The 27,477-nt window shown below is 43.4% G+C and overlaps 1 long non-coding RNA gene across 1 annotated transcript in view; it reads right to left on the bottom strand.

The window, feature by feature from the left end:
• Positions 1-761: 761 nt before the first annotated feature.
• LOC141925909 (uncharacterized) overlaps positions 762-27,477 on the bottom strand; it is a 98,010-nt gene continuing 71,294 nt past the window's right edge. Inside the window, exon 3 of the long non-coding RNA XR_012623992.1 lies at positions 762-907. This is a non-coding gene — a long non-coding RNA (uncharacterized LOC141925909). The remainder of the gene's footprint in view (positions 908-27,477) is intronic.

The raw sequence follows: 27,477 nt of genomic DNA, 5'->3' as shown, positions 1-27,477 counted from the left end.
CAAGGTCACTACCTTTTCTCAGTCCTACAGCCAGATGGATGTTTATCTACACTGAGGTTAAGTTCCTCAGGCTCATTGGAGAGCTCCTATCTAGCTCAGTTAATGCTACAATATTGGTATGACAAGTTACTTGTGCCATGCTAAAGACAGAGATCGACTCTACAAATGCCAGTGGGAATCTGTCAGTTCTGATCATGACTGAGTATCCACTTGGCTGGGAGGTTAGTCCTCCGAATTTCCTTCTACTAGTCACAGACAAATGACTAAGGACAAATAGCTATGCAGATTAGTGCCATCTCTAGCAACATAACGAGATCTCCTCCTTCTCTCCCAAGATCAGGCACTGGTGTCGTGTCTTAGAACACCTCTGTTAGGATCTTTAGGAGCAACAGACACAGCTTCGCTGGAATCATGAGCACACAGAAGACCCTCAAGAATCCCTTATCTTCAAGTGACCACAATAATTCTTCCTCACAAGTCTCCAATGACTATAAAAAGCTCTTGTTTCTGATCAGACTGTCTACAACTTTCTGTAAACTTCCATTCCAGATTAGTCACTACATAACAAAGCAAAGCATTATTATCATTGTTATTTTCTCCACCAAGTATACAGGAATCTTTATCAAGTTTTATTCTTTATCAAGAAATCTTAGCTGAACTGTTCACTCAGAGATCCTTCCAAATTCAAATATCTTTCATGTCTTCAGGAGTCTTCTGTTCTGTTTTACAATTATGCCATTTTCTTACCTTTATCTGTGCTCCATGTGGTCTGTTGCTGTGCTGCTCAGGGTATTCTTTGATCTCTGCATCCCCTGGTGTCAGAAAGACTCTTAACTGGAATTCATCAAAATGGCTCCTGAACACTCCCAGAAAGGCAAGCCAAAGGCCTCCTTAGCAGAACCAGACCCTGCAGGTCACAAGAACACAAGAAAAAGACAACACTTGATTAGGTTACAAATCAGCAAATGAAAAGCTGATTAAAATTTTTCCCCAACAGTTTGTATTTTGTGTAACCACAGAAAATTACCAAGATTCCAGAAAATACTGGACAGTTTTATAGATAAAAAAAAAAAAATCCAGAGTTACGAGCATTCAACAAGCATTCTGGAAACAGATGAACATTTCTGGGATTAAGCCAACCTGCAGATTACTTGAGGTCCCAACAAACTGCAGACGCTTCCTATGTCTGCCCACTGCACAGTTGTTCTGCCCACCTCTTAAGAATCTGTTGAGACTACTGCTAGAGATGGTAGACCAGGCAAAACATGAGCTTGGACTAGTTTTACAAATCCTATACTTCTAAATCTACAGATTTAGCACTAAATGTGAGGAAACTCAGCCTGCAACTCTGGCCTACATTTCTAATCATAGCCACTGCTGCAGGAGCTGATATTGAATAATTTTAAAGCTGTCTGTCTTGACATCTTAGCTAGCTATCTATTGTATCCTGGTTAGTTCTAAATGCAACCTGCTTGGAGCTTATTTTGACCCGTTTTGTCTCCACTATTCTATGCAGACTTCAGTTTTGAATCATTACCTTTTCAACCACTGGAGTTTTATTGTTTCCATTTCACAATACAGAAAAATTTGTATTGTTTCAGGTTTTACTCTCTTTTTTCAATTTTTAGGGCTAATTTTTTTATAAAAATGTTTGTGTTTCTGTCCCAAAGGTTCAGTGACATAAGTGAAAATACACCCATTTACTCCATTAATGTGCCCTATATCATGTTCACCTGACTGGTTCAGGACAGCCTGATGATAACCACTTTTCTCATAAGCTTGATTTGCTTTCTGTATCCACTACAGTCAATCACAAATCTGAAGTCAAAAGAGTTACACTCATGTAAACAGTGTGTAAGTGAAACTGGAATCAGGCATTGACTTTTAAGATAGCATTTTTCAAGTTCATTGCCACAGCTACCCCAGAGAAGACTCCTAGTGCACTGTGATCATCTTGTCTGGCCTCTGATATGAGATACCCACAGGGCTGATTTGAATTAATTCCTGTTGCAGGTCCAGTATCTGGGGTTGAGCTGGAGGAATCTGTTTCTGAGGAACATTTGCTACCAAGTATAAAGGTTTGAGTGCTGAAAAATACAGTGAACCCTAGCTAAAATATTTTGACACTGTCAGAAATATGCACATTATTTCTGGTTGAATTTACCTACTATCAACTTATAGCTGCTGGAGCTTGTCAGATCTTTGTATACTATGCTGTAGAGCCTTTGCTACCAAACTGTATGTTCTTCATTTTGGTTCAGATTTATAAAGTGTAATACTACTAAACTGATGAGGAAAAAAACCCCTTTTATAAATAACCTGTATTTAGGCTTCATATCTCTGTGTGGAGGCCCTCTTAATAAAAAGCTCAGCTCCTCTCTATAAGAAACTCAACTCCTATACAAGCACCTTCTCATTAGCAATCAATGATGTTTCTGTTCTGTGGGACTGTAACCAACCAAGTTCTCCCTTCACAGATATCCCCAATTCAGACTGGTCCTTTCCTAGCACCACATACATCTCCCACATTTTCTGATCAAGCTCTGTCTGTTTGCATGACTTCTATGCAGAAAAATCACTGCTCAGGTACTATTGCCACCATTGTCAATTTGAGGATGTTAGCTCCTATACGTATTTTTGTTTGTTGACTTAAACTACAACAAAAAGTAGGCCCTCACCCCAAACAAGTTACACTTTAGGATCCCACATAAAAAAATTACTACTCTCACATGTTTCCTCCCTAAACCTGCTATCTCAAGTCACAACTGTTATTTTGGATCTGCTCATCTCTAATGGGAGTATTTCTAGGTTTGATCCCTTGCACTACAGATGAATTTCAGCTTTATTTACTTGAGTTACTACAATGGAAACTTACAAAAGCCTTGAGAAGGAGCTGTCTGTACCATTTCCTTGGAGTGATCATACCAAGATAAGAAAAATAAAAGTGTTTGAAAATAAATTTTCCCTCTACCCAGTATGCCTTTGCACGGCTGTCTTTTCCTGTACACTTACTTGCTCTTAGTGCAGTAAATTTAACTGGCTTTCTAATTGGCAGGAAACTTGGGGTCCCTACAAAAAGTCCCTCTCTTAAATCCTCTGCAGTTTGACTGTGTCAGCTCCCTTCTTCCTACATCTCCTCACCCTATCTCCTCCATTTTAGGTCTCTAGAAGATCTGATGCTTAGATGTTCTCAGGTAGGATGCAGGCTAGAGGTCTGGCCTCTAGCCTGCAACTCAGGGTAAACCCAACAATGTAAAGACAACCATAAACAAGCAGTCAGTCTCCTTGATGCTCAGTTGCACCGTTTTTACCAGATGAGAAATATATTTGCATTCGCATTATATCTGACCAAAGTAAGAGACAGACCACCTACCACCACACCACTCCTGTTTTACCACCCCAGTTTGGGGCTTGCCACTCAAAATCATTTCTGTTTCCAGGCTGTTTACGATATGGGCACTCATTTTGTCAGCTGGATTGATGAAACCTTTGGTCTCAAGACAAAGATGATGACTGAATGCTGGTAAACTGAGCCACAGTGCTCCAAGAAACAAAGGCAGGCCCCACTAGCCTGCAGCTAAAGGCTCTGCATGGCAATTGCAGAAATGCTGAGCTCTGACTTAATGCTGCTCCCAGTGAGATCACCAGGAAAGCTACCGGTAACTCTTCCACTGATCTCAGCATTATTTTGGAGCATCCCACTTGCAGTGTAGGGAAGGCTGGGGGAGGAGACAGAGGTGAAGATGACACTAATGGAGCCTATCCCCTGCACATGCATGCAACCAACGTTGCACCAACATACCTCCCTCTGATCAAGTCTTCAGTACACCTCTTTATGTCACTCAAAGATTCCTAGAAAAGACATCATTTAAAAACTTCTCTAATCTTTATTCAAATACTTTTGTTTCATCCAAATAGAATTTCTTTCCAGCTTTGGTTGGTTTTAACATTATCCATGGTGTAGGACATGCATGTGCACACATACCCACAATTCTGCATTCAGAAGCTGTGAAGCCAGAGGGACTAAAACAATCATCTAGATTGCACTGACTAGAAACTGAATCCATAAGCCAGAGTCATGACATTTTAATGACAATGTAATTACAATGTAATTTTAATTATATTGGGAAGTCCCTCATTGTCCCTATCTTGGACTGTATGAAATGATGTAACCTAGGATTGTCAAAGGCACATATGGGACCAGGCATCCCTTTCTGACCCATACTGTGGGGAAACTGAGAACCCAAATCACTAACGTTTTGTAAGATGTGATTCCTTCTTGGATGTCCCTGACTAGGAGACACAATGGCAGATACCAATGCATTGCGAGATGCTGGACACCACTCAGTACCTACTGAAAGAATATTTGGGCATGTATCAGCATTTTGAGGGTTAACCAGATTTGTCCTTTGCTTCCCACTCACTTTGGTATGAGGGAGAAGTAGAGATGTGGGCATTACATATGGAGGCTTCTGGCTGAGCCCTAGAGACACCACACAACACCTACTAGCTTTTACTGTTGAGGTTTGGGGTTTTTTGGTGTGTGGTGTTTTTTTTTTTTTTCCCCCCAAGCCATGGTGCAAATTGTGGATAAGCAGCATCCTGACTCCCATCATGAGACAAGTGGCACTCCCTCCCCCCTTCTTCCCTCCATCCCTCTTGTGCATTATCCATCGCACTGAGTTGGACTGGAGGGAGCTAAAGAAGAAGAGAATTTTTCCTCTCTCTCATTTTATTTTTTTAAACAATCTCCTCCTCCACCTCCCCTTTCTTCTACTCCTCCTCTTCTTCATCCTCCAACCCACCCCCACCCTGTCCATCTCCCCTCATCCCACTCACACACCACTCCCCCCCTTTACCGGTATCCAACACTGTCAACCCAAACACATGATAAATTGCCCTGTCAACAGAATTCATTCAGGGACCAATTAATTCCACAGAAATGAACCAGGAGCCATCAGTTGCTGAAAAACTCCAAGTGCAGGGAGCGAGGAAGCTAGCTTTGTGAGTGAGAGAGAGAGAGAGAGGGAGGCTTGGGAAGTTAGTCTGACAGAAATTGGTCATTTAATGCTTAAGTGCACCGTAGACAGCCCTGTCATAGCAGCCGGCATGGCAAAAACTCCCCCAGTGCTTTATTTATTAATTATGTGGAGCAGCACGGGGGTCACTTCACTGTCTCGATACAGACTCATCAACTTTACTTCTTGTCACTGGAAGAGATCCCACAGCATGTGGGATAGAGGGCCAGGCCTTATCCTGGCTCTGCCTCCTGCCATCCTGCCACAATGCAGGCTAGAAGCAAGTTTGCAAGAGCACCACCTGTGCCCTCAGCAAGAGTGGGCAGCAGCAGGCAGGGACACAAGAACAGTCAGAAGTGGGAGGCAAACCATTATCCCGCTGCTGCCCAGCTCTGGAGCAGAGGTGGTGGGAGCCTGGAGATTTCATTTGCAAAGCTTCCTCATTATCCTCCTTCAAATTCTCCTTAGCCATGATGCCTGCAAAAATCTGACAGCAGTTAGGCTGCTGATGTATTATGAGTACTGCCTATCCTGCTGATCAATAGCGTCTCATTGCTCCTTACTGTATTCCCTCAGCTGTCCATACTAGCCCTTGCTTCTTGACTCATATTTGTAAGCTCTCTGAGAGCATGAACATTTTTCTCTAGCATGCAAGTACAGCACCAGGCAATGCCAGATTCTGATCTCTGAGAAGTGGTCCTCAAATGGTAGTAACAGAAATAATAATAATACTAATAATAACAATTCTATCCTTTTACAGAATCACAGAAAATAAGGCTGGAGTTGACCTTAGGAGCTTGTCAAGACCATGCCTCTTCCAAGGCAGGATCAACAACCATTAAAGTACTTCTAAACCTTTTTGTCTAGTCTGTTTTTAAGAACAACCATGCAGGTTCCACAACCTCCCTAAGCAATCCATCCCAGTGCTCCCCACTACCCCATTCCCCTCTCCACCCTGCCATGACTTTAAGATTTGAAAACACTCCCCTGACAGAAAACATCAAGCTAGGCCCTGAGATATATCTCTACCTTTAAACAAGAGACAGAAATATGTCTCTACCATATGGCAGAGATTTACAAATGATGCATGGGCTGCTTTTCACATTCTCTTGTCTGGTTGGAAAACAATGGGATACATTCTGGTTTAATCCAATATAACATGTATCTTCCAATTGGGTCAGTAGAACCAAAACTTCATCCTCCATATAAAAGCTGAAGAACACAAAGAAATCCTGGGAGTGGTGATATTGCACTGGCACTGCAGAGTTTAGGTCTCCCACTAGCAACTCTGGTGATTCAAGTGGCCTACTGAAGAAGAAACCTCTCTTCCCCCACACATGACTACTGGTGTCCAGCAAAGAACTGCAGTGTCAGAACACTTCCAGTCCACACGTTATTTACTCTGATGCTTAGAAACACAGAGCTATATTTCAAAGTTTTGGATTCCTGGTGTGGATTTTTCCCAACTTTTGGGAGTGTTCAAATATGGAGCTTAAGTGCATTTCTTCTGAAGATGTCTCTAAATACACACCTGTCCCTCCATGCTTATCAGTGCAATAGGGACACACGACCTATAGCAGAAGTCTGAGTTGGTGAATCACTGCAATTCTATCTTGGCAAAAAGCTGTTGCCTTTACCTCTCCTAACCCCATCATGGTCCACTTTAAAGAGGCAAGAAATCTTTAGCCTGCCTATCACAGCAGAGGGGAGAACAGACCTAGCAGTTCACATAGACCCTCCAGCACATCAGATGGCACATTAGATTTAGTTTAATGCCACAAACTACAAAATGTATCCTCCTGATTTGGAGCTACCAGTCAGATCCTTCCAAAGCCTGGAGGACATCCTAGGCTTCCCCCTTGCACCCATCCCTATCCCAGAGGTGACCTTCCAAGATCACAACTACATAAACTCTTTATAGAACCACAGGCCAGCTGACAAACTGGAATAACTGTGTCAGTTTCCTTAAAAAAGAGATGTTTTACACAAGCCAGGGGGAGATATCTATTCTGTTCTCAAGACCCAACAATATCTCTAAAGAGCACATCTTGAACAACAAAAGCCTGGAAGTGAACATCTGATCCAATGACAAGCTGTATTTATCTATATCTCTATTTATGGTTCCACTCTCAGTACTTACCCAGTAATGGATAAATCTTAGTGTGTTACGGAAGATACAGCCTGATCAGGAAACTCAGTTGACAACGGACTATTTAAGTCACATGGGATCCTTACAAATCCCTTCCAAGATCAGCTGTAGTAGTGTTTCTCAATCGGGCTTTCAGTGTGTTTTTTAGCATTCATTTCTTGCTAGCAACCAATATTTCATAGAGAAATTTGGATGAAAAATGTTTTCTGTTCCTTAGTTTCACATGAGAAGAGGAAGAGAATCTTTTATTTCAGCTAATGAGTAACATACATGGGCAAAGATGGTTTTAGGTGATCTGCAGGATGTACAGTCTGCAGTAATCTTTACCACTGACTCTTAGGTAACTGCCTGCAGTGTGACTATTAGCATCAATGCAGAAATAGTAACCACTCCTTTCACTTTTTGTAATCATTTCAATATAGTATTAAGAAAAGAACCAGTCATTTTCCCATGGGAAAAAAGCAGACTCAATAACACCAGAGATCTCTGCTAGTTCCGTTCATTTCATTCCTGTGCTTCATCTGAAAAGTGAGGGGGAAAACAATGAATTTAAAAAGTGAAACTTAGGTATCCGACTGTCATTTCTTCGCCTTTAAAAACCTCTTATTTCAGATATTCAGAATGGGGATCATATTACAAGCTAATTCTCTCAAGTTACAGCTAATATTCAGAATGGAACATTCGATTAACGTAATTTTCACTAGACTTTAACTTCTTTGTAATAGGAACCATGAATGCTTAGAAACCACAAGTAATGTTGAAGTCACTCAGATATTGTAGTGATACTATAAATAACCAAAACAACAGACAAATATTTTAAAATGCTCCTACTTGGTGCCAGAAATAAACTACTCCTTCACAGAGTAGGCATGTCAGAAGAAATCAGATATGAAATAGTTTTGATACTGAAGGACCTGATAACAATCAGATCAGAAAACTTACTTTTTTCTTGGGACAGACTTTCTTAGGGAGATGCTGATCACCTTTATTGTCTTAAAAGATAGGTAATAAAGATAAAACCCACTCTGTGGAAGGATATTTTTGGCTTCCATTTGCTTACCCCAAGAGGCATTCCCATTACAGGAGCACCCTGTATTCTGCTGTTACAAGTTTGTTCAATACTTTGTCCTCAAGGAGCTTGCTCTGCAGGGTGAAAAACTCAGTTAACAGGTCCCTGCACTGCCGCTCTGCTGTGGACATCATTCCGTGTAACCACTTCCACTCAGAAACACACATTTTTCTCAAAGCATCATCTCCTAGCAGCATGTGGCAACTTATCTGCCTAAGCTAGAAAGCAACAGGTAGGTCATCAGTTTCTAGTGAGAAATTGTCAAACCACTTTGCTGACTGTTGGGGAGTTATTCTGTAATGCAGGTGATAATGATTTATGAAGAGGGATCTGGGCGATTTCACAGAATCACAGAATCATCAAGGTTGGAAAAGACCTTGAAGATCATCTAGTCCAACCATTAACCTAACACTGACCGTTCTCAACTACACCATATCCCTCAGCGTTATGTCAATCCGACTCTTAAACACCTCCAGGGATGGGGACTCCACCACCTCCCTGGGCAGCCCATTCCAACACCTAACAACCCGTTCTCTAAAGAAATACTTCTAATATCCAGTCTAAACCTTCCCTGGTGCAACTTGAGGCCATTCCCTCTTCTCCTATCACTTGTTACTTGGCTAAAGAGACTCATCCCCAGCTCTCTGCAACCTCCTTTCAGGCAGTTGTAGAGGGTGATGAGGTCTCCCCTCAGCCTCCTCTTCTCCAGACTAAACAACCCCAGTTCCCTCAGCCACTCCTCATAAGACCTGTGCTCCAGACCCTTCACCAGCTTCGTTGCCCTTCTCTGGACACGCTCGAGTAATTCAATGTCCTTTTTGTAGTGAGGGGCCCAAAACTGAACACAGTAATTGAGGTGCAGCCTCACCAGTGCCGAGTACAGGGGTAAGAAACCTTCTCTGTCCCTGCTGGCCACGCTATTTTTGATACAAGCCAGGATACCATTGGCCTTCTTGGCCACCTGGGCACACTGCTGGCTCATGTTCAGCCGGCTGTCAATCAACACCCCCAGGTCCCTCTCTGACTGGCAGCTCTCCAGCCACTCCTCCCCAAGCCTGTAGCGCTGCTGGGGGTTGTTGTGGCTGAAGTGCAGCACCCGGCATTTGGTCTTGCTGAAACTCCTACAGCTGGCCTTAGCCCATCGCTCCAGCCCGTCCAGGTCTCTCCAGAGCCTCCCTACCCTCAAGCAGATCAACACTCCCACCCAACTTGGTGTCATCTGCAAACTGACTGAGGGTGCACTTGATCCCCTCATCCAGATCATCAATAAAGATGTTAAACAGGAGTGGCCCCAAAACCGAGCCCTGGGGGACACCACTCGTGACCGGCCGCCAACCAGATTTAACTCCATTAACCACAACTCTTTGGGCCCGACCATCCAGCCAGTTTTTTACTCAGCAAAGCGTGTGCCCATCCAAGCCACGAGCAGCCAGTCTCACCAGGAGAATGCTGTGAGAAACAGTGTCAAAGGCCTTACTAAAGTCAAGGTAGACAACATTCACAGCCTTTCCCTCATCCAATAAGCAGGTCATCCTGTCATAGAAGGAGATCAGGTTTGTCAAGCAGGACCTGCCTTTCATAAACCCATGCTGACTGGGCCTGATCATCTGGTTGTCCTGCATGTGTTGTGTGATGGTACTCAGGATGAGCTGCTCCATCAGCTTCCTGTGCACTGAAGTCAAGCTGACAGGCCTGTAATTTCCTGGATCATCCTTCCGACCCTTCTTAATATGGGTGTCACATTGGCCAATTTCCAATCTGTCAGGACCTCCCCGGTCAGCCAGGACTGCTGGTAAATGATGGGAAGTGGCTTGGTGAGCACCCCAGCCAGCTCCTTCAGCACCCTCGGGTGTATCCCATCCGGTCCCATAGACTTGTGTGTGTCTATGTGATGCAGTAGGTCACTGACTGTCTCCTCCTGGATTGTGGGGGGGTCGTTCTCCCAGTCTCTGTCTTCTGGCTGAGGAGGCTGGATTCCCTCAGTACAACTAGTCTTGTTATTAAAGACTGAGGCAAAGAAGGCATCAAGCACCTCAGCCTTTTCCTCATCACCCATTGCTATGTTTCCTCCTGCATCTAGCAGGGGATGGAGACTCTCCCTGATCTTTCTTTTGCTGTTGAAATACTTATAGAAACATTTCCTGTTATCTTTGACTGCTGAAGCCAGATTAATTTCTAGCTGGGCTTTAGACCTCCTGATTTCTGCCCTGCATAGCCTCACAGCATCTTTGTAATCATTGTGAGTGGCCAGCCCCTTCTTCCAAAGGCCATAAATTCTCCTTTTCTTTCTGAGTTGCAGCCAAAGCTCCCTGTTCAGCCTTCTCTGCCACTGGCTTCTCTTACAGCACCTGGGGACAGCCAACTCCTGTGCTCCTGTGGTTACAGACCACCATCATGCACAGTTACCACATCAAGGACACAGGCCTTGCAATATAACTAGTACTGACAAACAGGGAAAAATATCATGTGATTCTAGGAGATCAATGTGGACTATCATAAGCACTACTGTTGCTAGTACCTTTTCTTGGAAAAAACAGCCTGACTCTGTAAATCTGTAGGCTGTTAACTTAGTCAACAGCAGAGGATGAAAAGTGGGATTTGGCTGATGAACTTTCTAGTAATGGGGGCTGCTAGCTGTAAGTGTTCAACAACTGAGAAGACAGCCTTAAAATCTCAGAAGCAAAAAATGCTGGGGAATATTGAGGATTTCCTTCTCCTTTTTAACCCTTTCACCTTCTCAGCCACATGGCTAGTAAAGCACTGTTCTAAAAATGAAAGTTACTTTTTAATGCAATAACTTGTCTCCTGGCACTTGCATTTAAAAGAAAATATGCAACTAAAATATTACAAAGACATCACGGTTGATAATGCTGGAATGAGTAATCCTAGCCTTGGACATGCAGAGGGTTTAATATGCAGAAAGGGGTACAAAGACTGTATGTAGCCTCTCCTTGTAAGACAACTGCATCTGCCCATGATACTGAAACAGCTCTTCTAAGATGTGGATTGCTGGACTCACTCCCCAGAAGAGGAAGTTATTGGTAGCTTAAAGGACAGCAGAGAGCTCTGACTCTGCCTCACTTACTCTTCTCAGGCCATTCTTTTAAGCTGCTATGTGGCACTGTCTGCTGTGAGCTGCTGCTGTCAGAGTGTGGGGGTCAGTGCTGGGGCCCCATCACTTCAACAGAGTGGTTGCAGCATCACGGCACAAAAGAGCACACACTGCCCTTGTCCTCCTGGAAATCACAAGCTTGTGCTATCTTCTTTGATTCTTTTAGGCTGAACTGAATGTTCTTCCCATTGATACAGGTGGAACCACTCAACACCACCCAGGTGGATTTATTAGTAGTTCTTAAAGGCACCTATTTCCACATGCAGGAAACACTGGGAAAGGCAGTATCAATGTATCAGTGCAGGGCTGCAAGGATGGGCCCAGTTAGATACAAAGTACCTACTGAAGCCCATAAGGGCTGAAGGCCCACACATTTGAGGCCTATACCTATAACCTGGGGTAACAAGAAGAGAGAACTCCTGTTATAAAGGTGGCAGGAGCTACTCTCATTGTGAGAGCTGAGGAACCTGGGTTTGGCCCTGGAGCTTACAATGAGTGCTTGTTTTCCAGCAGGTAAAGCCAAGCTGCCTTCACTTTCCGCATGATGAGAGTTTTCAAAGAGCACCTGAATAATTCAGGGAGGCTTTGATCTGAGTGCAGACGGACACAGGCATAAACTGTTTCCAGAGCCAGCTGGGAAGCAGTATTCCTGGCACTTCTCACCTTCTGCCACTTCTCCTTGACATCCGATCCTAGGCCAGCAGCTCTCCCAGTTCTCATTGTATCAGCAGGTCAGTGACATGTTTGGCGTCAGTGGAGTCCCCACAGCCTCTCTCTTGGTGTGTGATACTCATTTACCACTTGCGAAGCATAGCGGGGCATGAGAGCACACGCTGCTCTACAGGTCTCCTTTCAAGGATGGATGAGATTGCCCTTTGGGGAGAAAAGGTCAGTACACATCCACATCACTGCTTGGCTGAAATTGCCTCCGATGCAGAGGCAAAGGTCTCTCTGAAGGGACACTTGGGGTCTATTTTTGGGTCAAAGTTGGGGTAGACCTTTTGTATGCAGCCTCTGTGATCTCCCTGTTGCTCCCTTCTTTTTTCAGGTAATTCTGCATCTTGAGTCAGGCTTTATTCACCTGACCTGAACAGAATCATCTGTGATTTACATGAGCCCAAGCAAGAAAAGAATCTGTTCCTTTAAAGCTACAAGGCATACGCCTTTCATTTACAGTTGCTGGTGTAACAATGACTTGATGCTACACCAATTACTTGATTTTGTCAAAGTACATAGAGAACATATGTTGAAATTAATTTGACATTAACAGACCAATTCTGGATTTACACCATCATGAGGAAAGTGAGAATCAGAGCAGGTGTGAGCAGATACATTCAGCGAGACAGAGCTGCTGCTTTTTTTTTTTTTTAACAGTCACTTTCCTATGACCACTCTTTAAAGTATGCTTTTCTCTCTCTGACTAAACTATAAACTACTATATGAGCTATGAAAATTTTTCTGATGTCAGTATATCTCCCTGTATTGTTTTGTACACCTGGACCTTCATTATGTTAAGGAACCAGACTCCAGTTCTAGCTTCCATTGCACTGTGTGCATGTTCTGACACAAAGGGATGGGGATGAACAGAAAAAAGCAGAAGTTAACGTAACTAGAGGGTCCCTAGGCAGTTCTTGTGTCATGTAAAAGCATGGCTCTGTCATACAAACAAGACACAATACAATTCCTCCCACCCACAGTAACTGCCTTTCTAGCAGCTTTCTAAGGACATGTTTGAACGGATCCCACCACCACAGTTTCTCAGCTCTGTGCAGGCATTGCTTGCTTTGACCTCAGACTAATGCAGGACTTCCCAGGAACTTACAACCATGCCCATTTTACAGTTGGGGAGCTGAGGCATAGGAATTAATTACTGTGTGCATGGTCACACTGCAACTCAGAGCTCAGCAGAGAATCGAAGTAATGTCATTTAGATGCCACTTAATGTCATTTAGTATTTGATCTGCTAGACTGTTCTTCCCACAGCTGATCACCCTTTTGTATGTAAATCGGCCACTAGAGCTGGAGGAAAGGCACTGTAAACTTAGATATTGAAAGAGGGAAAGAAACTGATGAAAAAAACATAAGAAAGAGAACAATATAACTGGCAGGGTTTGCAAAGGGAAAATATGTGCTGTGAGTAGCAGTTGAACGTGCAGAGGTATGGAAACTTTCCCTTGTAATGCTGATGGCTCTGCTCCCTAGAATTTTCTATCACCTTTCAGCCCAGCAGTGACATGTGTCTGCGAGTCTGGAAATGGGCTCTTTGTCCCAAGATGAACTGAATGTCCTTCAGGATCAGGACTACATTTTTGTTGTGTGGTGCATTGCTTGTGCAGCAGGGCTCTGGTCCTTACTTTTTCAGGAATACCAGAAGTGATAACAGACAGGTTAGGTACATCTAGTCCTGCAATTCCCAAGCCTCTTTTCTGCTCCTCAATTTACCCTTTATGGAATGACAAGTTTCATAGCACAAGGACAAGAATTAAACTCTGCGCCCCAAGGAGAAGAGAGAAAAGGTTATGAGTAGGAGTTAAGGGATGGAATTAAAGAAGATAAACAGTCCTGGAGTGCAAAGATGCTGGCAAACAATATTATCTGAATGTGTTGTCCCAATCAAGCCCATAAGTTTATTCAAAGGAGTACCATTACATACACAGTGTTTGCAAACTCAGGCCATGATTAAACAGCAATGACATGTAGCAGCCTATGAAGGAAAGCAGCGGGTGCTAAAATGCTTAGCTGTTTTTCTTTTGAGAAATCAAGTGTGCTCCAAAGATAACAGGCCATGAAGATTAAGCTGCTACCGCACCAAAGGAGAAAAGCAGATGGAGCCACCAGCACTGCCACAAACAAGTACACAGAGATGTTTAAAGGCTGGAGATTTTATCAGTCCCTGCTCAAGGAGGACTGTAGGTTTCAGCTGTGGAAGGTGAAGAGAGGCAAAGAGGAAAGGAAGGGGAGGAACATGAGGTAGAAGGATTTCATTAATTAAAAGAGATTAATTAGCACCATAAAAGCAGGCACCATGGATTACAGCAACTGTCAGCAAAGAGCAGTGACAGCTGCAGCAGAGCTGGCCAGCCACTCCCATCCCCAGCCACTGGCCATCTCCCCACCTCAAGCCATTGGGGCAGCAAAGTGGGCATGCTCAGAAATCATGGAGTGCTCCCAAAATGAGGGGTAACTTGGAGGATGGGTCTCATCCGGACAGCGGAACAAGCTGGGGCTGGGTTTTTATACTTTCCATGTCACCTTGAGCAAATCACTGATCTTGCTATGCTCCAGTTCCTGAAACAGGGAGATATTTCTTCTGAACTGCCAATTTAAATTGTAAGACCTTTGGGGCAGAGAGTAGAGCACACCTTCTATTATATTTATAAGGGATCAGTAAGCATTGAAGAAGTGCTGCAGTAAAGAGCTAGTCAGCTGATAACCAAAGTCCAGATGCATATAGCTAAAGTTAGAAAAAATGCTCATGAACTCCCTCCTTCTGCAACGTACTTTTCATATCAATCAAGTATTTCGTGATTTTGCTATGTCAGAGACATTTTTAAACTAAAAATCTGGAACCAATATTATCAGTTTATTTTCTGATAAATGTTTGCACTTTTATTGAAAACGTTTTCACTTCAAAATTTTCCTCTATTTGTAAAAGATCAGAATACAGAAAGGCTCTAAAAATCATATCATCTTGATTTTGCCAAAGTGAAATATTTACATTGCTCTTAAAATGACTTCATTCTGTTTAGTGAAACTTCTCAAAAACAATTCTTGTTCCAGATCACAGCACACTTTTTGATGTATTAAAATTCCTAAGAAACTCTGTATTTACAACCGTCATTATAACCACCTTCAGCACATTCCATTGCAGCACCACCAGTAACGTATACTGTTCACATGTGAAGCATCTTTGTATTTGCTATTCGGCATCTATTAATCCTGTAAAAACATATTTATTTGGAAGCCAAATAAAGCGTGCTACGGGGTGCAGTTCAGTTATGTATATGCACAGCACTGGAAGATCTGATCTCCACTAAAGGTCCCATTTGCTCCTTAAAACCACAACAGGTACTTCCATGTATGTCGGAGACTAGAAATCTCAGGGGAGAGTGCTCTGGAGAGACTCCTGCTCTCAGCTTTCTAACTCTTAAAGACACAAGAGAGTCCTTGCAGAAATTTCTTAGTTTCTCATTACCTCAGTTTCTCCACATACAAACTGAAGATAATATCTAATCCAGCTTCACAATATGTTGCAGGGCAAATATATTCTTCTGTATCTGTGGGGCAGGGAGGAGCTTGGGAGGGAAGCACAAAGCAACTGAAACAGAGTTGGTACCTCCTAGTATGGAAACAAATACAGTTCTCTCCAAAAACCTGAATGTCCCAGGCAGACTTTAAGAATCTTCAAAGACAGAAAACTAAACCCCAGTAATGAGCCAAGTTTTTTTACTGTGCTCTCAACTGTCACCGCAAGTCACACACATCATTTGGAAACTACGGGTCCACTGCTGTTCACCCTGCTGTTTGGATTGTAACTTGTGTGAGATCCATTCTTGGCTTCAAGCACAGGGTGCAGAACTAGGAAGTGAAGCTGTAGCTTTACTGTGTGACATTGGGTAAGTCACTTCTCTTTCTCCATGTCTCAGTTTCCCCAATAGCAAGAAGGAGAGGGAGGAAGGTAAAAGACCTACCTCCTGGGACCACTGGAAGGATGCAGTTCACCCTCATCCCAAGCACACAATGTCTGCCAGTAAGATGTGTCATAAGCATCTTCTGACCCATACACTCTACTATATGTGAGAGCTCCCTGCTCCTTTAAGATGCTGGAGCCAGCAGTCCTGTAAGGCTCTGTACCTGCTTGCTATGCTCACAGCAGCCATCTCAGCACAGTCACACTCTGGGCTGCTCCAGTCTATTTTATCACAATTTACTTGGTAACAGGTTACAAATGTGGCATCTGATGAAAATAATGAGCCTTGATGTCACTTAGTGCACGAGGCTCCCTGCGTGTGTGCAGGGAATAGCAAATAACAGCCAGCCTGGCCTCCTCGCAGGTGCCAGCACAATTGGTCCCACGGCAGCATCTTCCCGCTGTGCTCTGCCTCGGCGAACCTCACCCACCAGCCACATTCAGGCACTGTCAAAGACTCACTGCAACATCAAGGTCAAGCCCAAGGCAACCCACAGCAGGGCCACTCGTTACTGTGACAGGTCAATGTCCCTTGGGAACTCACCCAGTGGGGCCAGCAGACCAGGTCTCAAGGACCCTAGTTATGCCCCCAGATGCATCTATGTCCCACTTCCAGAGGCACAGGTCAACCAAGGGCAGGGACCAGCCCACCATGAGGAACTGGTCACTCTTCTGGTCTTAGCACTGTTAGTAAGATAGGAAAATTTTTCAGTGAAGAAATTCCCACTGGAAATCTAGAGGAAGGTTACCCAGCTCTTAAGTGATTAAGTACTCCTGGTCTTAAGGGCTGGTCAAACCCAGCTGTGCCAAAGACTTGCTAGGTGGCCTTGACCAAAGTCCGTTTGCTTTTCTGAGTCTTGTTTCTTTTGTTGTTGAATGGAGATGAAAGCACTCCTATACTCCATGGGATGGCCTTGAGGGTAAATCTGATAAAGACAGCCTGAGGCTACCGACAAAGATAAAGGACCTAGCCACTGGTGGGGAAGGGTACAAGCTGATGTGATACAGAGCAGAAAGCAGGGTCAGAGAAGATGGGATAACCATGGAAAAGAGCATGGAAACAAAGGCTAAAGTGGATATAGGAATGGAAATTAAAAAATGAAAAGGAAATGGCTGTAGAACAGAGCCAGGACACAGCTCTTCATTCATACACCAAAGTTTTGCCTTTTTTTTTTTTTTTTTGTAAACTGGGATTTACCAGAGACTGTAAAAGTTTCTACTTAAAGCCAAACTAACCCCCAACCAACCCACACCTTTAGATAGAGAAGTAGGACTCAGTGTTTTTGGATGCTTTGGCTAAGCATCCTGACCAAATGCCTGACCAGATACTGTGTCTGGAATGGGCCAGATTTAAGTGCCTGAAAATCCCCTAGAGGAGTTACCTGCTCAGAGGAAAGGAGCCTTTTAGCCCCTAACATTTATTATTATCACTATTTAAATTTTATTTCAATATATAGAAATATGCCACAGCTACATGCAGAATCCTAGTCTCTCGGGAATAGGAGACAGTATAGGGAAAAAAAAAAAAAATCATTGTTTCACTTGTTTCACTCTTCTTCTGCAGAGCAATACCAATTTTAAAAGTTATCCAAGATGCAGGAGGCTCTTACAATACCAGTGCTGGACTAAGGGGCAAGAGGTGAGGGTTGCAGTCCTCATTTTGCTCTACTCTGTGGGTTCAAAATCCAGATCTTGATTCCTCATGTGTGAGGATACAGTCTTCCCAAATTCCAGACCATTTGGATCACAAAGGCTCTGGGATATAATCTGCTTGCCTTTTTTAAAAAACCAAAACCAAAACATAAAACCTATCATGACAAGGGCTCCGATCTCATGAGAGCTTTTCACTGCTACAGTAATATAAACACTAACCCCACTCCTCTCATTAAAATCTCATCCTCTTCCCCAGAGCTTCAACAGTGCTTATAGTCAGGTCACTGCACATAGCCCATGTGTAAAGGGAAATGGCAGCAGGACAAGAGAGGGTGGATGAGGACATGCTGAGTACTTATGTTTGCTGAGCTGGTCACAGTGACACCTAGCTTTTTTTTCCTGAGTTGACAGCATAAGGCATACAAGAAATGCAAATCATAGTTTTTGATGTGTATTATCTTGCACCCAGTCTAACATAGAAGTATCTGAACAAGGAGAAAATGTAAGATATAAAAGGGGTTTTTTTATCTAGCAGAGAAAGACTGAACAAGAACTAGTGGCTTGGAAGTTAGAACACAGACAAATTCAGATGAAAAAAACAGCCCACAGTTTTAATTTACAGTGATTAGCTATTGGAACAAAGTGACAACTGAAATAGTGAGTTCTTACCCTCTTAATGTCATCTGTAAAACATGTGCCTCACTCAGGAGGGCAGAGTAGATGATTTCAGGATTCCTTCTATGTGTAAATCTATTCTTTCTGTTACCTACTCATCCACTGCTGTCAGGTCCCTCACAAGTTCTTTGTCATCTTTCCTGATCTTGATCAGCACACCTACCTCTGTTGAACCTACAAGTTCCTCTTCTCTTTGTTCATTCCTTTTTCCTTTTTCAGGTCATTAGCAAATGCATTAACCAGTGCTGGCATTGGTACAGATTGCCTGTTTTGCCTAAATACTTCTTTCAGCAATATAAGAGTTCTCACCGCATCCCTTGGCAGTGTGCTTCCAAATGGATTCTTATATTTGAAGAAAAAATTTTTCAACTACCACTTCAGTGTATGGGAGTCTCAGGGATATGGCAGCCAAGGCATCTTCTCTAAAACTCTGTCCACAGTCATTTGAGAGTTCCCCATCTATAAGGAAGTCTGAGCATTCCCATTCTGCAGATGTAAAAGTATGCCACAGGAGACCAATGTCCAGATGCACAAAGCCTTTAAATGCCTAATTCTCACTGATCTCAGTGCTGAGTTACCCTTATGGATATGACTCAAAACAACTCAAAACAATTTTGCGGGGAGAGAGCTCTACTTAAAAATCCTATGTCTTAGCCAAAGTGCTTCAGAAGCACAAAAACACTCCCCCAACCCCTTCATGCTCACTCACGCACAATATTGTACAGTGAGGAGACAGACACACTAAAGCCAACATGTGAAATAGTTACCAACCCTCTTCGAAACACCTGCATAACCAAGGCCAGCTCAGCTCTGCACCCAGAGAACTGCCTTCTCTATCTCTACATACTACAACCCCTAACCCCTGGGGCCTGCTGACTGCGACAGATAGGAAAGCTCTCTGCAGCAGAGTGTCTGCTGGAATGTTTTTTAATTATCTCTGGAAAGTATGGACTGTGTATCATCATTAACTGGACTAAACACTGACGGTCAGTGAGTCAGGTACCAGTAAACGGTGCAATTAACAGCCAGAGGAGAGAAGCGTATTCAATCTGAAAGCTTTCTTTCTCAATCCATCTCCACTCATCACCCAAAGTGCTGAGCAGCGGACTTTTACTTTCAATTACATTAATCAGGTTAATTCCAAGTTAAAGTCAACATTTTAATCAAGAGGCAGCAAACTCGTGCAGGGAAGTAGAGGGTTGAGGGGAAGAAAGGAGGGAAAAGAAGGGCAAGAGGAAGAAGAAGGAGGAGCAGTATGTCACTGCTAGAGTTTTTCTAACTAAGTGAAGGGTGAAAGATGGCCAGCTTCCACTGGATTTCAAAAGGGTCTGGGAGCCTAATTTCATTTAGCTCCTTTACAGATCAAGGGATCCAGATCTACAAAGGAAACCACAGAAAAGATGCTAGAAGGTTCATCTGGGCTGAAGGTCCTCACTCTTGCCAGGAGAAACATAATGTGTGTGGGGTAAGATGCAGAGACTTAAGAGCTTTGGTTCGGGCCCATCACACCCTTTTTTTCACAGTTACATTAGTTCACAGTTTACAGAGGAAGTTCAAGGTGCAGTTCCTGTTCTACAGAGCCGTACTGAGTCCTGACAGAGGAGCAGTCCCACTGACAGTGGTGACTATCTCCTGGACGGTGAAGCTACTAGTCCTTAGACTGAATCATGGAAGGCACTCCCTCTAGACCTGAGCAAATTCTGTTAATCCTCAGCTCACAGCGCAATGCCAGTTTCTTTTCTTGAAGGTTTGACCAAGAAATCAGAGGGAAATTCAGAAGAAGGGGAAACAGAAGCTGGAGGAAAACCCACTTTCTGTAGGAAAGGGGCATACAATACAGATGGACTACCAGGAACACTTACCTCCTGACTTTAGTACCGAGTTCTCCCATGATCTTTCATGGACCATTTCTCCCAGCCACAATTTATCCATGCAATGGGGACAGCAGTACTGCGTTATCTTCCCAAAGTACTTTGATAAAAGAGCTATAATTTAACTACTTTTTTTTTTTTTTTGAAGATGAGATTGCAGGCAAGTAAGTGTAATTTTAAATTAAATCCTGCCCAGGACCATGTCACACCTTTGAGTAATCCAGATAGTATCTTTAACACCTCAAAAAAATATAGAATATTTATATGTTAGGAATCTGAAACAACAAAACAGTGCAAAGGGATTGAGAATCACACAAGGGAAAGGTTGATGTAAAGTGAGGAAAAGCCCATGATGGGAAGAAGTCTGTATGTGTTACCTACTAAAATTCAAGCTTAGGGGTCTTTCAGATAGCAGCAGGCATTGCAGTTCTGTTCAAATGCTTGTGAGGTTTGATAACATAATGAAAGCCACGTGCCCCAACAGAGCAGAATGGTACCTGCCTTTGGAAGGGAGCATGAGACAATGAAACATTGCCATCCGTTCCCAAAAGCCATCAGGAGCAGAGCTCCAGGACTTTCTCCCCAGCAGGAGCTCAGTTCCAGCACTTCTGAATTTAAATTTTAAAAAGTTCCTCGCTGTTTCGCTTGAACAGGGAAACAAATGATGCAAAAATAGAAAGATTGGAGTAAATAAAATAAGAGCAAGCAGTTAATTAGTGGGTCTGATCAAGAATGCCCTGCCGTGCTCATTCTTCCTCCAGCATTCCCCACTCCCCCTCTGTGCTCGGCGCCCTGCTCAGACCCGCACTGCAGCAGTAGAGGCATGCCCCTGCGCTGCCTTCTCCCCTCACCCTCTGCTCACCAGTTCAGATCTGCTTTGCAGCACAGCTGGAGCTGAAACATCCTTCTGTGCCACCTTAAGCAGCACTCCTGAATACCAGTCTCCCTAGAAACATCTCATTCTTTTCCCTCCCTCCTCTTGTCATCACAGCCAGGAAGCACAACAGGTTTCAGCAGTGGCAGGAGAACACCCATTTCCCCTCAGAGTAGGAAGGAAGGTAGGAATGTGATGACTTAGCAAATCAGTTTAGGATCCAGACAGAATATGAATTGGTAAGGAAAGATTCTGCCGGGCCAGTGGAAACAGCAAATTCCCTTTGTCTGCATGCAACCTCCTGAATCTGAGAACCACTGCTAAAGTCAGCCAGGGCCAGGAGAAGCAGGAATTTTGGCACAGGGGAGCTGGAGCTATGGGCATACAGTTCTGCTCCTGGCTGCACTGCTGAGCTGTTTGCAACCGTGGCTCAGTTACTCTGCCACACCTATTGTTGGTCTAAGTCTCTGCACAGACCCTTCCTAGGCTGCACACCTCTCATAGAGCAACTCTGATAGCTAGGACTTAAACCTTGATCAATAGATGGTTGGCAAAACCACACCTGAAGATGCAGTAATAATGGCAAAAATGGAATTATAGCCATAGCTTGTTTCACTTGGATTCAGTAGCAAAGTACACAGCTTGGTTTTGCAGCCACAGTAGAAATGCTTCACTGGTACATTTTACTGGTATTTCTACACCATTAAAATCTCTGCATGTACATATGGCTTCACCATATGCCTGCAGATAGCCCAGTTCTTGACAGATGAATTCTATGGGCTACTGAAATGCTACTAAGAATAAGGTACCTACCCAAAAAAACCTAACCCACATTCTGAGAGTGTTGAGGAACTCTCATATCCACCTCCATATGGCAGGGCAATACCAGCACACCCTAATGCAGGTAGGGAAAAAACACAGAACAGGAAAGAGTGATTTTTCATAAAGAGACTCAATTCTCCTGATCTCTTCTTTCTACTCAGCAGTCCTATCCTTCAACATCCTCAAAATAGGGTTAGGCTGCTGTGTTCACTAACCTAATTCACTGCCAACTGTGTTGATTTTCACATCCCATACTACAGCTTTCCTGGGGCTCAAACCTTCATCTTTAGCCCTGAACACCTTGTGACTTACACACCTGTCTATCGTACTGTGTGCTTTGAAATTGGATCCACATTGCCATGATGCCTGCTGATTCCTCTCATCCTGAGGCTCTAGGAAGTGATGTGGAGTGGAAAGCAGAGTTAGTGGTCCTGAACCCATTGGCAGAGCTCCCATTTCAATGTAGTCCAAGGAAAAAACATAAATCATAGCTTCCAGGGATGGAAAACGTCTGGGAGGTCACATTCTCCTCTAAACACACTGTGCCTTGCTGGGGGCTTCAAAGTCCCCAAAACCCTGCACTCCTCAGCGGTGAAGGAAGTTCAGGGGAGAACAAAGGGGAGTTTCCTTTTCTATTTCCCTTTCCCCACCAAGAGGCTCTTGTCGAAGGACAGGCTATTGATTCCTCTCCCTCCAGTCTCTCCAGCAGCATGAGGCCTGGGCTGGGTGGAGTCAGACTCAATCATAATTGCATTTGCATAATACATTTTACCTTTCTCTCCTCCACTGTAGTTTTCTGAACTTGCCAAGTTGCAAGCTGACCCTGCGAGCCAAGGTGTGATTAACTGAGAAATTCACAGCAGCGCCACTTTAATCAAAGGGGACAGAGGTTACAACAGCTCAATATTAGTGATAACCAGCCTTTGATCCACAGAGCTAGGCCAAGCCTGGCAGGCAAGCTGTGAGGAAATGCACCGTCAGGGCTTTTGTGGGGAAATAATACCTTATTAACCCCTTCATCTAACCTGCTGTGTGTGAGCAGAGAGAATCACCAGAAAAGTCTCTTCCAGAGTCTTAATTACAGCCTACAAAGCTGCTCCTTCTTAAGTCTATACCTAAAGGTGTTAGATTCTATCAAAGAACCATCTCCGTCTCACAAGACCTATAGACTGACTTGTAAGGGTGATGACTGCTTCTAAATGCTCCTGCATCTACTCCGGACTAACCACTGGTATTGAGCCCAGAGATAGGCTGACATAGAGGCAGTACAGGCTATTTATTGGCTTTAGCACTCCCTGCAGTTTAGCACTTGCCTACATAGGCCCAGGCTGTGTTCCCGAGTCCACTCTGCACTGCTGTCCAGCCCTGGCTGAGTCATTTGACCCTCTGAGCCTTTCCTTCCCTTTCCCTGCTTCTCCCTGTCTTTCTTCTTTTGCCTGAGGAAAAGCCATTTCTTAACGTGTCATTCCAGTAGTATCTAAAATAATGTAGCTAATCTGATCAAACCTTAACGTGGCCTTCTACAAGTAATTAAAGATCATTCTCACAGTCAGGTTGTGTCAAAGATAATACGAAATCTAAGCAATAGAAGGGGTACCACTTGATAAGAAATTTGTTAAATTCAATATGTAGACCTGAAACAGAAAACAGACTCAGAATCCCAGGGCAGAAAAGAGCCCCAGTTATGGTACTTATGAAGAAACTGAAAATTTTAAAATTTGTTTCACCTAGGACTGGAAATAATCCACACAAAAAGAAATCTGTCACAGAATAAATTTCCTGACAGAAACAAATTTGGGTCAATCAAAATGTTTTGTTCCAATAAAATAAGAAAAATATTTGAATGTTGTCGTTTTAAGACCTTCTGAATATGACAGAATCAAACGCATTTTTGAACAAAAGTTATTTTGAAGTGAAAAAAACCTTTTGCTTTCAAAGGAGTGAAATGGAAGGGACAATCATACTGAGAGGCTTCTGTCAAAAACTTGTGAAACAATCTCAATGAAAAGGGCGTTTCAGTGATAAGTTTCTGTTTTCAACTAAACAGCCTTCTCTAGTGGAAAACACTCTCTTAAAACCAAACAATTCCCCGGTTATCTTTTTATGAGAGGACACAACTAAAATAAAAAGCCATCTTCCTGAATGCTTTTTATTCACCCACTCTTATTATCTTCCCTCAAATGAAGACTTGGCTGAAGATCCAGGAGGAACACTCACCTTTGCTGTACAGACTGAAAGGACACAAAGTTTTCCAACCAAGACCTTTGTCTGACCTTGTTTAAGTGAGGGAACAGCCCTCTTCAAACTGGGGGCCAGCAAGGGTGAAGAAATTAGCTTGTGTACTCCCAGAGCAATGTGATGTGGAATCCAAGTACCCTCCCATTGAAAATCAGGCTTTCCAGTACAGTCACATTATAATTTTGGGTCATGATTTTCAAAAATAACTTGGGTTCGTTTTTGAAGGATAGTCTAGACACCTTCAGGAGTCCTCATTTTTGAAAAGCGAGGGGCTCAGAACCACACAACTTTCCCAGACTGCTATTGTGGCTACAGATGGCTGCAGGTAAATGTTTTGTTTAACAGACTATAAAAGCCCAGGAGGTCCTCTGCAAAGGCACACCTTAGCTGGAGAAAGTCAGCTCTCATTGTGTGAATCCCAGTTCTATGGGTCTCAGCTCCCTTCCCCTTTACTTTGTCCTTGTCACTTCCTCATGGATCATCCTCTGCTATTCCCGTCACTTTTAATTTCCTTCTTCCTCTTCAACACATTGTTTTTGTGTCTTGTTCACCTCCGCATTAAATATCTCTAAGAACATGGAAGAGAGCAACAGCAAGTCTCATTCTGACAGAAGGGAAAGCATCTCAGCAAAGGCATGCTACATACCAAAAGCCTGCACTGCAGTTCCTAACCTCTCCCCTGTTCCTCAGCAATATGAACAGATCATCAGTTACCAATAACATGAACCAATCCTCTCGCCTAGCAAGTGCAGGACACAGCCCACAGATACCACACCAAGCCCACTCAGCATACTGACCTCTGTCTGCTTATACGCTAGCATGAGGCTTTGGTCGCTTCCCTCCCCCTTTCTTCTCTACCCCCCCTGCACATCCATTCATTAATTGATCCCTGATCATCTCACAAATATATTTCCCTCTTTCCCCAGGGCAGGTCCACCCCCTTTTCCCTGTTCTCTGCCATTAAGATGGGTCTCACATCACCATGCACAGCGGCACACGCACAGCTCCAAACACCTCAGGGCAGGCACATCATTTCCAATTGTGAGCAAATGCTGTTGGTTTTCATTAATCTGCAGACACTATATTTGCCAATTTCTCCAACTTTTCTTTCTCACTCTCTCTTTCTGCTCCAAGGCAGGTGAGTGCATCAATTTTCTTCTCATCTGTGGCAGTTAAATTAAATGGAATCGGCCTGATTGCTGAAAATCAAAGAGAAGGCTGATAAAGCAATTAAATCCCTCTAATTCCTCCTCTTGAAAAGGTGCAGCTTGGCTCAGAAGCTAATTAACTTCATAATGAAAATCCTTCTTCACCCTTTTAGGCTTTCTTTCATTCTTGTTTTTGGTAGAGGTGGTAGGTTGCCTATAGAAGAAGGGGGATGCTATAGTGATAAACATGGCTTCCTTGGACATGGCAGACAACTGGGTGCATGCATCATGTCAGAGTGTCTCCAAGGGCTTAATGTGAGCAAATTCTACTACACAGGGCAAAATGTGCCATGGTGTTTGCTCTGCAGTTGTACAAAAGCTCTAAGGATAACCTTCTTGTCATTAGCTTTCAGGTTTACCCTGTGTCCAGCCATGAAGACTATCAAAGTTAAATCCATTTCTAACAGAAACTTAAATTTTTACCTCTGGGGTTAATTTGCTAAATTTCTGATATGACAAACAAACCAGCAGCTTCACATTAGACACTTAATTGACTTAGTTGTTACAGTGATAGAAAATAGGTAGGCATGGATTTTTAGAGCCATGCACTCCATCTCCTTAATCCAATTCTACTTAGCACTGAGCATTTGTTTTTTTGCTCCTTACCACTTCCCTTCTGTTGGGTGTTGGAAGGCTCTCTGAGGTCTAAGCACACATCTTTCAGTTCTCTTACTCTTTCAAGTGTCAGCCCATACTAGACTATTTTCTGCTTTTCTCCAAGCATGCCCCTCTTGGTCCAAGTCCTCTTGGTACCAAAGTACCCTTTGTTAACCTACATCCAGTCACAATCCAGCGTGCAAGTGGGATCATGCCCGCCCCCCGCTCCCAGCATGGGCGATACACCCTAGGCATAAATCTTACATGAGTGATGTATTTCAAGCTGGGTCTCCCAGGACCCATACAAGTGGAGACTACTGTATCAGTACTCTGTGGCGTGCCAATTCTCTAGGCGCAGTCTGGTCCTTCACCAAACTTTCTTCCCTTTAATTTGTCAATGTGGAAGTCAGTAACTCCAATGAAAATTAAGTGGACAAATCTATCTTCTTCAGTATTGTGTCACTTTTATATATAATATTACAAATATGTAAGGGGAGGATGACTGGTGCATTCACTTCCTCAGTTCAGGATACATCTCAGTACACACTGGCACCTAACTTCCACCAGGCAAATCTCTATCAGTGTTTCAACTTTCTGGACTTATTCCTGCTATTAAAAATATGTGCTTCGGGTTAAATTCACATCCCCTTTGTTGTAAAATCAAATTCCGTTTTCCAGGTTAAATAAATCTTCACTAATTCTTGCTAATTTTTACCAAACATGTAATTAATGTATTCTGTATATTGCCATTCACTGAAATTTGGCCAAATATAAAGGGAAGTATATTCTATTAATGGCAATATCGTGTCACCCCTGGGAAAAGATAATTTTGCAGTTACTTTTCTCTTTCTGTAGAGAGGAAGAGATCTCAAATTTGTTCAGAACTGAGAAGGGAATTTTGCTTCCTAAAAATAATTAACTGACCTGTCACCTGCCCCTGATGGAACTTGCCATGGGGTTTTTAATTACCACAAATGCTGTGATCAATGCTGCTGTACCATACGCAGAGAACAGTACTCTTAAAACAGTGTAGAATGCCCAGCAAAGCCTTGAGACCATCTTTTGTGTATACTGAAAAGAGTCTTCTTTTGGCATTGTAATTGGGAGCAGCTGATTTATAGGACAGAAATGCTTTAGAGCACAGAGCTTAGGCTAGTACTGTTTTTTACTTAGTCTGGTATTTGCCAGGACGTCTTAACATTGTATAAAGAAATATTCTGTGCACCCTTGTTGGCTCCCCAGCACTCTCCCTGGCAGCCCTAGAGGTAGCATTTCTAAATAGACTCCAAGCCAAATCCCAGTGGAACTTCTGTCCCATCCTGCTTGGTTTGCGAGCTCTAACCAGATCACATCCCAAGGTGGTGTGGCCTCAAGCTGTTGGCATCCTGTGTTATCCTCCCTTTGACAAATGGTTTATTTTTGCTGCAGCAGTAAATCTGGCGGCCGTTGTTTACTCCTCTGTCTATGCACTCGTCAGCAGGAATGTACGCAGCTCTGCAAA

Source organism: Strix aluco, chromosome 7, assembly GCF_031877795.1.
Source record: "Strix aluco isolate bStrAlu1 chromosome 7, bStrAlu1.hap1, whole genome shotgun sequence".
Taxonomy (NCBI): Eukaryota; Metazoa; Chordata; class Aves; order Strigiformes; family Strigidae; genus Strix; species Strix aluco.
The sequence above is the reverse complement of the archived record's forward strand: the minus strand, read 5'-3'. Positions and strand labels throughout refer to the sequence as shown.